We start from the raw sequence: 8,462 nt of genomic DNA on the forward strand, positions 1-8,462 counted from the left end.
TCAGGTTGTAGTTTTCGCACGTAAAACTCCATAATTTATTTGAATGGGTTGCAAGTCGACGAGTCGCTGCATGTGATCTTGAATAATCAAAGTGGCGTTGCAAAGCGCCATTTTGGAATCACTAGCAGCTTGTAATTGTTGGAAGTCGCGCGATCGCCAATGAAGCATTGCCGGTCAAGATCGAGCCCAGATAGGCGAAGTTGTGTACGTCGGTGAGGCCATCGTTGTAGATCAGTTGCTTGAGCAGTTTGCAAAGAAGATGGCCACAGTGATAATCGGTCGTCGAATTTGATACGGTCAATATTCGGAAAGTGAGCACCGGGCCTCTGTGTACGATGAAAGGGTTTGTTTGAGGTCCACAGTGACGTACGGTTGAGCGATTCGTAAAGCTGACGTATGCAGTATCTGAGTTCATCAATCTTTGTAGTTCACAACCCGCTCAAACACTGCTTCAGCTTCTGTGGTAGACAGCAGAGCGACTATGTGAGAGTCAGTTGCCCTCAAGTCGTTAAGCTTTCTGACGCGCTCGCTCAAGTTGCAAAGCTGCTCTTCTGTAACGCTGTCTTTGCTAAGCATTGATTCGATATGGTCAATAAGCCGCGTTAGCTGAGATCTCTCGGTTTTGCGCTTGAGCTTGAGCGCCTCCATGGTTTGACTCCGCGCTGAGCAGCCGAAGGTCGGTACGATGAATCAGTAGACAGGAAGGCGATTACTTTGGAGCCGTAGTTCGCTATTCCGATGAGTTCCGGCACCACTTGTCGAAAATCAAGCCACCCAGTGCATAGAGGTTTATTAAGCATAAATCGTAGTCCGTGGACAGCTGCTGTTGCACGTGCGCCGATGCACGCGAACTCCGTGGTCGCCTTCTTCGTCGTTCTTGTTCCAACATGGTGAATAAAAACACAATGGGAAGCCGCAATCCGCGCAAGAGTAGAGGTTTTAGTTGCGTGGTATATTCAACGGCAGCTTGGCAACCGTACCCGTGGTTGAGTATGGAGCGGCTGGAAAGCTTCTGATTAATGTTCTCGTGTACTGAAAACATTTTCGCTCAATACTAAATATAATTTTAGTGCCCAGGAATATCGATCATGAGGCCGAAACAAACAACGTCGCAGGAAACGCAAGTACGTTTATGAAGGCAGCGTATCCGCTTTTTCTTTAACATTTTGTTTCTTTCGTAGTTTTTTTCTTACTACCTCTTGTTTCTTTCGTTCTTTTCCCCCTTTTTGAGTAGCCATCCTATTTCTATACTCATTCGTTTCCGCACCTGCCTTCTACATTCCTAGCTCAGTCACTGGCAATGCAGTGACGTCTTCATTTAAAACTGAATTCAGTAATATTTAGTAATATGTGGCAAAAAGCGATGTTTTTGGTGTTACTAGCAGCCTTCCGCCAACCTGCAAATGGTTCCCTTTTCGCAATATTGCTGCTTTGACTTTATTCCTGGTGTCACTGTGTGATCCGACACTATTGCTATTCGCGTTGTTGGTTTGATAGTTTGCTTATTATGTCCCGCTGTTGTTCTGACTTCTATGGTATAGCCTCGTTGTGTTTATTATGTTGTTTAACGTACAGAAGTACGTTCAAAAGTATACAAAACTATACGTGTAACTGTGCCACCTCTTCAACAGACAAGGAATATCCGGTGCTACATTTATGTGCTAATATATCCTGCTATCATGTCAATTAAAGTAAAACATTAATGCTCATTGAGTGGATGACGTCATCTCACCAAAGTCTATTGGTCTATGAATCTGAAGCATTTTATGCCATTTTCTGGGAGTCTTCCTCGACGACGTATCAATCATCGTACAGATGCTCCATCGGTATCCAACATAACGCATCCAGAAAGAGTTTATCAAGCACTCGTGACAAGTACAGCCATGTCATAACCATACGCTCCCTAAACTTCGTCCGCTTGTTCACGGTTCCCATAAAACTTCGGTCTCCTTAAGCCGTTCCAGGTCTGCGTAGAATGCATAAGGATTCACAATAAAATCTGGGCTATAACAGACCTAAAAAAAAATTTTATTCCCATGAGGAGCTTTTACCTCTGCCCGAGCCACGTATAAAAAAAAATCAGTCCTTTCTTATTTACAGCTTTTCTTCAACACAGCTACACAGAACTAACTGTGAGGTGTCGTGTTATTATGAACTTCTGAAGGCAATCAAGCGCTCAGATGTATCGTATTTCACAACCTCTCGCTCAGAAGCTTCGAAATAACCCCTTTTGAGGAGTCCATTACTTGGAGAAGAAAAGAAAAAGAAAACGTATAATTTTCGACACGCATCATCTACAGGATGTTTCAGCTAAGTCGGGCCAGATATTAAAATGTCCACGTCAGAGTTACAACAATGATACGAACTTAGTATGGTTCGCTCTCCTCTTGACCAACCCAACGAATGTTTGCTATGAGCTTAGGTAATTCATTAAAAATAATTAATTAACAATTAAAGTATTGATTGAAACGCGAAATATTCAACGTAGAAGTTGTAGAACCTATCGAAACACATCCAAATATTTTTTTTTACCCTGCTGATAGCTGCCACAGTTTTAATTTTTAAGGGCCGCAAAGAAAGCGCGTGATATCTGAAAGAATACCACGTGACTACACTCGCAGCGACATTAGTGTCCTCAAACACCCCACCAACGATGAACCGACGCGGCGCGCAGACCGAAGGCATGCAAGCAAAAAATGATAGGCGATGGCCACACCCGTTCGGTCCGGTGCATCGCCATCCGCAGCCAAAATCTCCGTGACCATTACGCTGCCTGTCAGCAGCAAAAACACTGGCAGAGGTTCAAGAATTGCCATGCGTTAGTTATCGCAAATCCCATCGCTTTAACCGACTAGTTATCTTGACAAAAGTGGAAGACCATTGTATTCCATCCCCTTTAGTGGTTCAAGGCCTCTTCGTGCATTCGCTCTGTGTGAAGCATCGAGCGCTAATGTCGCCGCGCGTAAGCGCGTATTCACGTTGTACTTTTTCAAGTGTCGCGCGCTTTATTTACAACCCAGAATAATTGAAACCACAGCTGCTATAACCACGAAAAAGAATTATTTGGACATTTCTCAATAGACTCTGCAACTTCTACATTAAACATTTTGCGTATAAATGAACACTTTAAAAGTTGTTTACTCAATCATTGTTAATTATTACCTAAGCTCCTAGCAAAAATAAATGCGGCAGAACTCATCTCCCGACGAGTATCGATGGTAATGTGTTAGCGTTGAATCATTATAGAGACACAATGTATTGCCACCGCCGGAACGCGTTATTTATGAGGGGTGTACTGCAGTCAGACTCCTCCTTCGCGCTTGCCTAAGAACACTCGGTGCCACCTAGCGCTGCCGCCGCGAAGCGTGTGCGTGGCCTCCGACATGCACGGTGCGAACGCTGAGAAGCGCGGCATGCGTCGACCGAGCTCCTCTCTCGCGCATTTTTTCTGCACACGCTGCGCCGTCTAGTGACACTACCGGGAAGCCCGCGCGTGGCGTCCGAGACGAGAAGCGTGGCGCACCGGTGCCTGCGAACGCTAAGAATATGCCCCCACTTCCCGTGCACTCAGTTGCAGACACTCAGTGGAGCCCAAGCTGGCGAGAGGTTCAATAAATAGCGACACATACCCAGCGCATTCGTGGTGCGGCTCGACAAAGCCTTGGCGTGAAAGGCGTTCATTGAAAGCGACAGATACCCAGCGCATCTGTGGCACAGCCTGCTCGTGCGTTGGGTTGCTGTGCTTGAGGAAACCTTGCGATGCGGGCTCAATTCCGCTCGGAATCGGAGAAATTTAAGGATCTTTTTTCGTCAGTGTAGACCAGCACAATCACAGTGGCGCATACCTAGTTGCCCAAGCTGCCGTCGAAGACGTTCATTGGAAAGCGGCACACGCCTACTGGCACACAGCCAGTGACTCAAGTTGTCATCAAAGAGGTTCAGTGAAGACTAGCACAAACCAACTGGCACATGCCCAGTGCTCCAGGTAGGCGTCAATGAGTGTCTTCGAACAGCGGTGGCTACCCAGTCCTGCATCTATCGTGATCAATCTCGGCGTCAAAGAGGTTTTTTGAACAGCGGCGTGTATGTACACATTGGTACGTACTCAGTGACCCATGTTGGTCCTTGGTCCGGTGGTTGGCCTGGAAGCCTATTACCTCAGCACGGCAGCCCGATGCGCTTACAGTTCAACCACGGACTACCCAGTGACCCAGAAAGGCGGGAAAACGGTTAGATACAGACATAGATAGATAGGTATACCTCCCGGAAACTAAAAATTAAAATTAATAAATTCTGTGGTTTTACGTGCCAAACCACGTTTTTCTTTTTTTAGAACGAAAGAAAAACACTACAAGAAGGCCTTCATGCTCAAAAACTCGTCAGGGTTTGAGATTACGCCAATCAACACAAACGGTTCGTTGTTATAGTACAAACCACTGCTAAATTCCCATTTGCACTTGAATTTGCCTAGCGCACGCACTATGCACGTTTTTTTTTCTTTTTCTGAAGCCGAAAACTGACTCAAGTTCAACAAATTCTGGCGTTTTGACTGCCAAAACCACAATCTGATTATAACGCACGCTGTATAGTGGGTTATTCGGAATTAATTTTGGCCACCCTGGGATCTTCAACCTCCACGCAACGCGCGGCACACGGGGATTATTTTCGCATTTTGCCCCACACCAAAATGCGGATCCGCCGTGCCCGCCATTTCATGCTGAGACCTCGTGCTTAGCCGCGACACATCATAGCCGCTAAATCACTGCGCCGGGTCGAAAACTATCTATTGGTCACTTGTATGGAAAGAAAAAAAAATAACGCGTATATGGTAGAACTGTTCACTTAAAACGAGGCAGAATATATTTGGAAAAGAAAGCGTTAGTTTTATAACATTTAAAAAGAAATGTAGCACAATTTCATACGCTCTAAAAAAGAAAACATTTACTCTTTACTCAAATATATGACACCAAAGTTTCGGAAGTTGAATTTGTGAACAGGTGGCAGTAGGTACGAAAATAAAATCCTGACCGAGCAAAGTGACAGAAAAAAAAAGCTGATGAAAGCTTATACCGAGAGGGCATGAAAAAAAAAAAACTGAGGCAAAAGGAGGGTTTCGCCATATCGCTATGAAATCTCGGGACGTCTGAAGCCGCTTTGAAAAAATTGTTGGTCAGACACCATTGCTGAACTTCTGACGGCCCGATCTTTCACACACGGCACCACCGAGGTACAAGAAGTACAACCTTGGGACAATGCACGAGTAGTAGCAAATAAACGGCATTTGCGACACTGTCTTGGTATAGGGCGGGCCACCTCATCTACACGTTTCGACTGTCACAGGGGCTTCCGTAAAGTGGCCTCCTAAGAGTCGATTAGGTCGATTTAATTCTTTCTGTGTAGTAAAATCAAAATATTGCGAATTTCTAGACTAAACTACAAGTTCAATGTGATAATTTTATTGTACGTCCTAAATGACTGTGCGCCTTGTGGTTGCGCAAGTTATTCAGCTTCTCTGCCATTCGAAAGTACAACGAGAAGTGGTAAAGCCGGTGAACACCGCTTAAAGTCTGCACTGTCAAGAGAACTATCTATACACCAGCGATATGCACAGGGCAATAGAAATTACGGTAGCTCTTGAGTAACGTTGCTTGAGCTTATCTACAAGTGCATATTTGCGATCCTAACCAAACGGCCGCCGGCGGGATAACGAAGCAGCCGGCTGTCAGATTGCCTAGTTTCAGAACTTATTTGCTTCGTTCGGTGGGGAACATGTCATGGCTGTTCGCACTGCCTTTATGCAGCCAAAATTTACTGCGGGTTTCTAGATGGTTTATAAACACAGCAGTAGCACAATCTGTACTAAGCCTTCAATTGCGTAAAGCGGCAGGAAAAGCAGACTCCTGAGTGAGTGGTTCAGCTGTGATGATTCTAGAAGGACGCTGCGCAAAGCTGGTCAGCGTAATGTCAAGAAAATTACTATAAAGGTGCGTGGAAAAAACACCTTCCATGGCTCGAAAAAAACTAACTAAATGTCGAATAAGCCACCGAACGCGTCTGTTCATGCAGTCTATGGAAAATGCACTACAGAACGGCGCCCCTAAATTGTTCTGGACTGATACCGCGTCATATACCGATATATAGGCGAAGGTTGGTTAAGCCCAGACACTGCGCTTCGAAACCAACCATAATAAACTTTCACTGCAACGCAAACACCGCAAAATCCGGCTTTTTATTCCTCGTAACTGGTCGGCTAAAAATTCTTGCTTTACTAGAAGGAAGAAAATTATTATGATCAACTCAAAACATAATTTGTACACACCAAATAGCGCAATTCATCGGGAGCGCGCAAAGCAAAACTGCGCTTGGTTTAACTTAGAAAGCAGTAACTGCCATATGCTATATATATCTAGCATTAATCCGCCCGTAGTTTCATTCTTGCGAAAGGTTTTAGCTATTTGCCAAGCTGTAGCGCTACAACTCTACACTTTTTGTTTCGGGACGTTATTTCTGCATGCATATTTTGCAGAATTCGTGCAATCCGTTGCTCGTTTGAATGCATAAAACATTCCGCCCATTCAGCTAACATAGCGCATTATGCTCTTCGTCTACAACGAGCTGGGCAAAAATAAAAAAAAGAAATGAAGACATCGTCGGCGCCAGTAGCTATATAGCGTATTGAGATGGACGCGATATCCACCAAAAAGCCTGCCGCGCTACGCAAGGTGCCCGCGCGTAACTCAAAGTTGCGTCATTTAATGCTACAGCCCATCACAATGGTGAATCATGCGCAACGTGCCTCGCTGTGAGACGAACAAAGAACAAGCCGCATCTCGAGACGCGAATTAAACAGGGACAAACAGCGCGCCTACCCACAGTTTGGCGCAACTCCGTCTTTCCCGCTGATCGAGGTTTTAAAGCCGCGGTAAAAAAAATTAGAAGCAAAAAGAGGCAATAAGAAAACAACTTTGCGCTATTGCGGCAGGCACTGTGGAATGACATAACGCAGTTAGGCGAAAGCACTCACGCGCGTTTGCAAGTTCGGGACGGCCGTTAATGTCAGAACCACGCATGCAAATTTTCAAACCCGCTGCCCCCGTCATTGCAACATTCGGATCTGCCGGCAGAGCGAAATTACTTCCTTTCCGCGCGAAGTGATTGTTGAGGGAGACGCGTGAAGCAACGCCTCCACTAATATTAATCTCTTGGCAGGTGCAAGCGTGCCATATATAACCTGGCTGCGCAGCCGACATTTTTCTTTTTTAGCAAGTCGGCAAGCCAGTGCAATTAAGGTGAAATTCATTCGCGCAACAACAGTTTTCCTTGCTTTTACTGAGTAAGGAAAGCTGTTGCGAGATACCAGCCAAAATTTAGTAATCGGTTCCAAAAGCGCGCAAGTGATCAGCCCTGTGCCGGGGCGCAAGCACGCGGAAAAGAGAGCAGGCTCAGAGTCACGCACCTGGACAGAAGAAGAGTAACAGCGGCAGCGTCCGGTCGTACGCGCTCGGTCACACAGGCGTGGCCAGAGAACACCAGCCAGAGCAGTCCTGACGGCAGAGTTTGAGAAAAATTCGCGCCAAGTCAGAAGGAGCAACGTTGTTCGCCGCAATCACCCTGCGTTTCTCTGACGCGTGACGGACAGGCCGGACAGTGTACGCACAGAGATCGCAAAACAGAACGCCGAGCGCAGTCAGAGCGAGCTGTGAACGACGGCGACACACTGACAGCGCAGCGGAGGACACAGTCGGCGACACACGTCAGCGCAGGCAGCACAGCGGGGCGATCGCGGGTAGGTCCGGCGATTGCATCCTTTCGGCCCCGTCAAGCGTCTGTGCGACGCGAATATTGCGACGGAGCGTCGTCGACGACAGTGAGCGGAAGACCGAGCGAAGAGGCCACACAGTTCGAGTCAGTGGTGCCGTAGGACGTGTAAGTGGCGCGTCGAGTCAGCGGGTCCCAACCGGACGGCTCACGTGAAAGAGTCTACAGAGCGCGCGCGCACGCGACGGCGCCGCTCGCAAGGTGACAGCTGGTCAGCGCCCGATGATCACCAGCGATGCTCTCGGACGAACCTTTAAGAAAGCGGCGGCAGCGCAGCGCCAGGAGGGCGAGGGGGCGAAAGTGCGCCGCCTGTATCGGTTACCGCAGTCGGGCCAAAACGGAACCGGCGCCGCCGGCCGCGCACCGTTTCTGCACTGCGGAGCTGGGGCGAGCGGAGAGCGGCGACAGTGCGCAGTGCACGAGTCTCTGTCGGGGACTGTGCGAGGCGCGATCCGGGGCGCTCAGACTTAGGGGGCCGGAGACCCGGAGTTCCGATCACGTGGCCGCCGGAAAGGGGGAAGGGGCGCCTGAGAGGGAGCGACGGGGGCAATCCCGAGCGCGCGCGGGCGCGAAGGGAACAACAAACGCCGATCCTGGGAGACGGCGGACGAGGAAAGCAAAAAAAGCAATATAGCAAGCGCTGC

General features: G+C 47.8%; 1 protein-coding gene across 1 annotated transcript in view; it reads right to left on the minus strand.

Moving 5' to 3' along the window:
• Positions 1-8,235, minus strand: part of Ccn (cellular communication network factor protein Ccn) — a 325,338-nt gene extending 317,103 nt beyond the window's left edge. The window contains exon 1 of the mRNA XM_075684966.1: positions 7,457-8,235. The gene's annotated coding sequence lies outside the window, so the exon portion shown is untranslated. The remainder of the gene's footprint in view (positions 1-7,456) is intronic.
• Positions 8,236-8,462: the final 227 nt, after the last annotated feature.

The sequence above is a fragment of the Dermacentor variabilis genome, chromosome 1 (genome assembly GCF_050947875.1).
Source record: "Dermacentor variabilis isolate Ectoservices chromosome 1, ASM5094787v1, whole genome shotgun sequence".
NCBI classification, from domain to species: Eukaryota; Metazoa; Arthropoda; class Arachnida; order Ixodida; family Ixodidae; genus Dermacentor; species Dermacentor variabilis.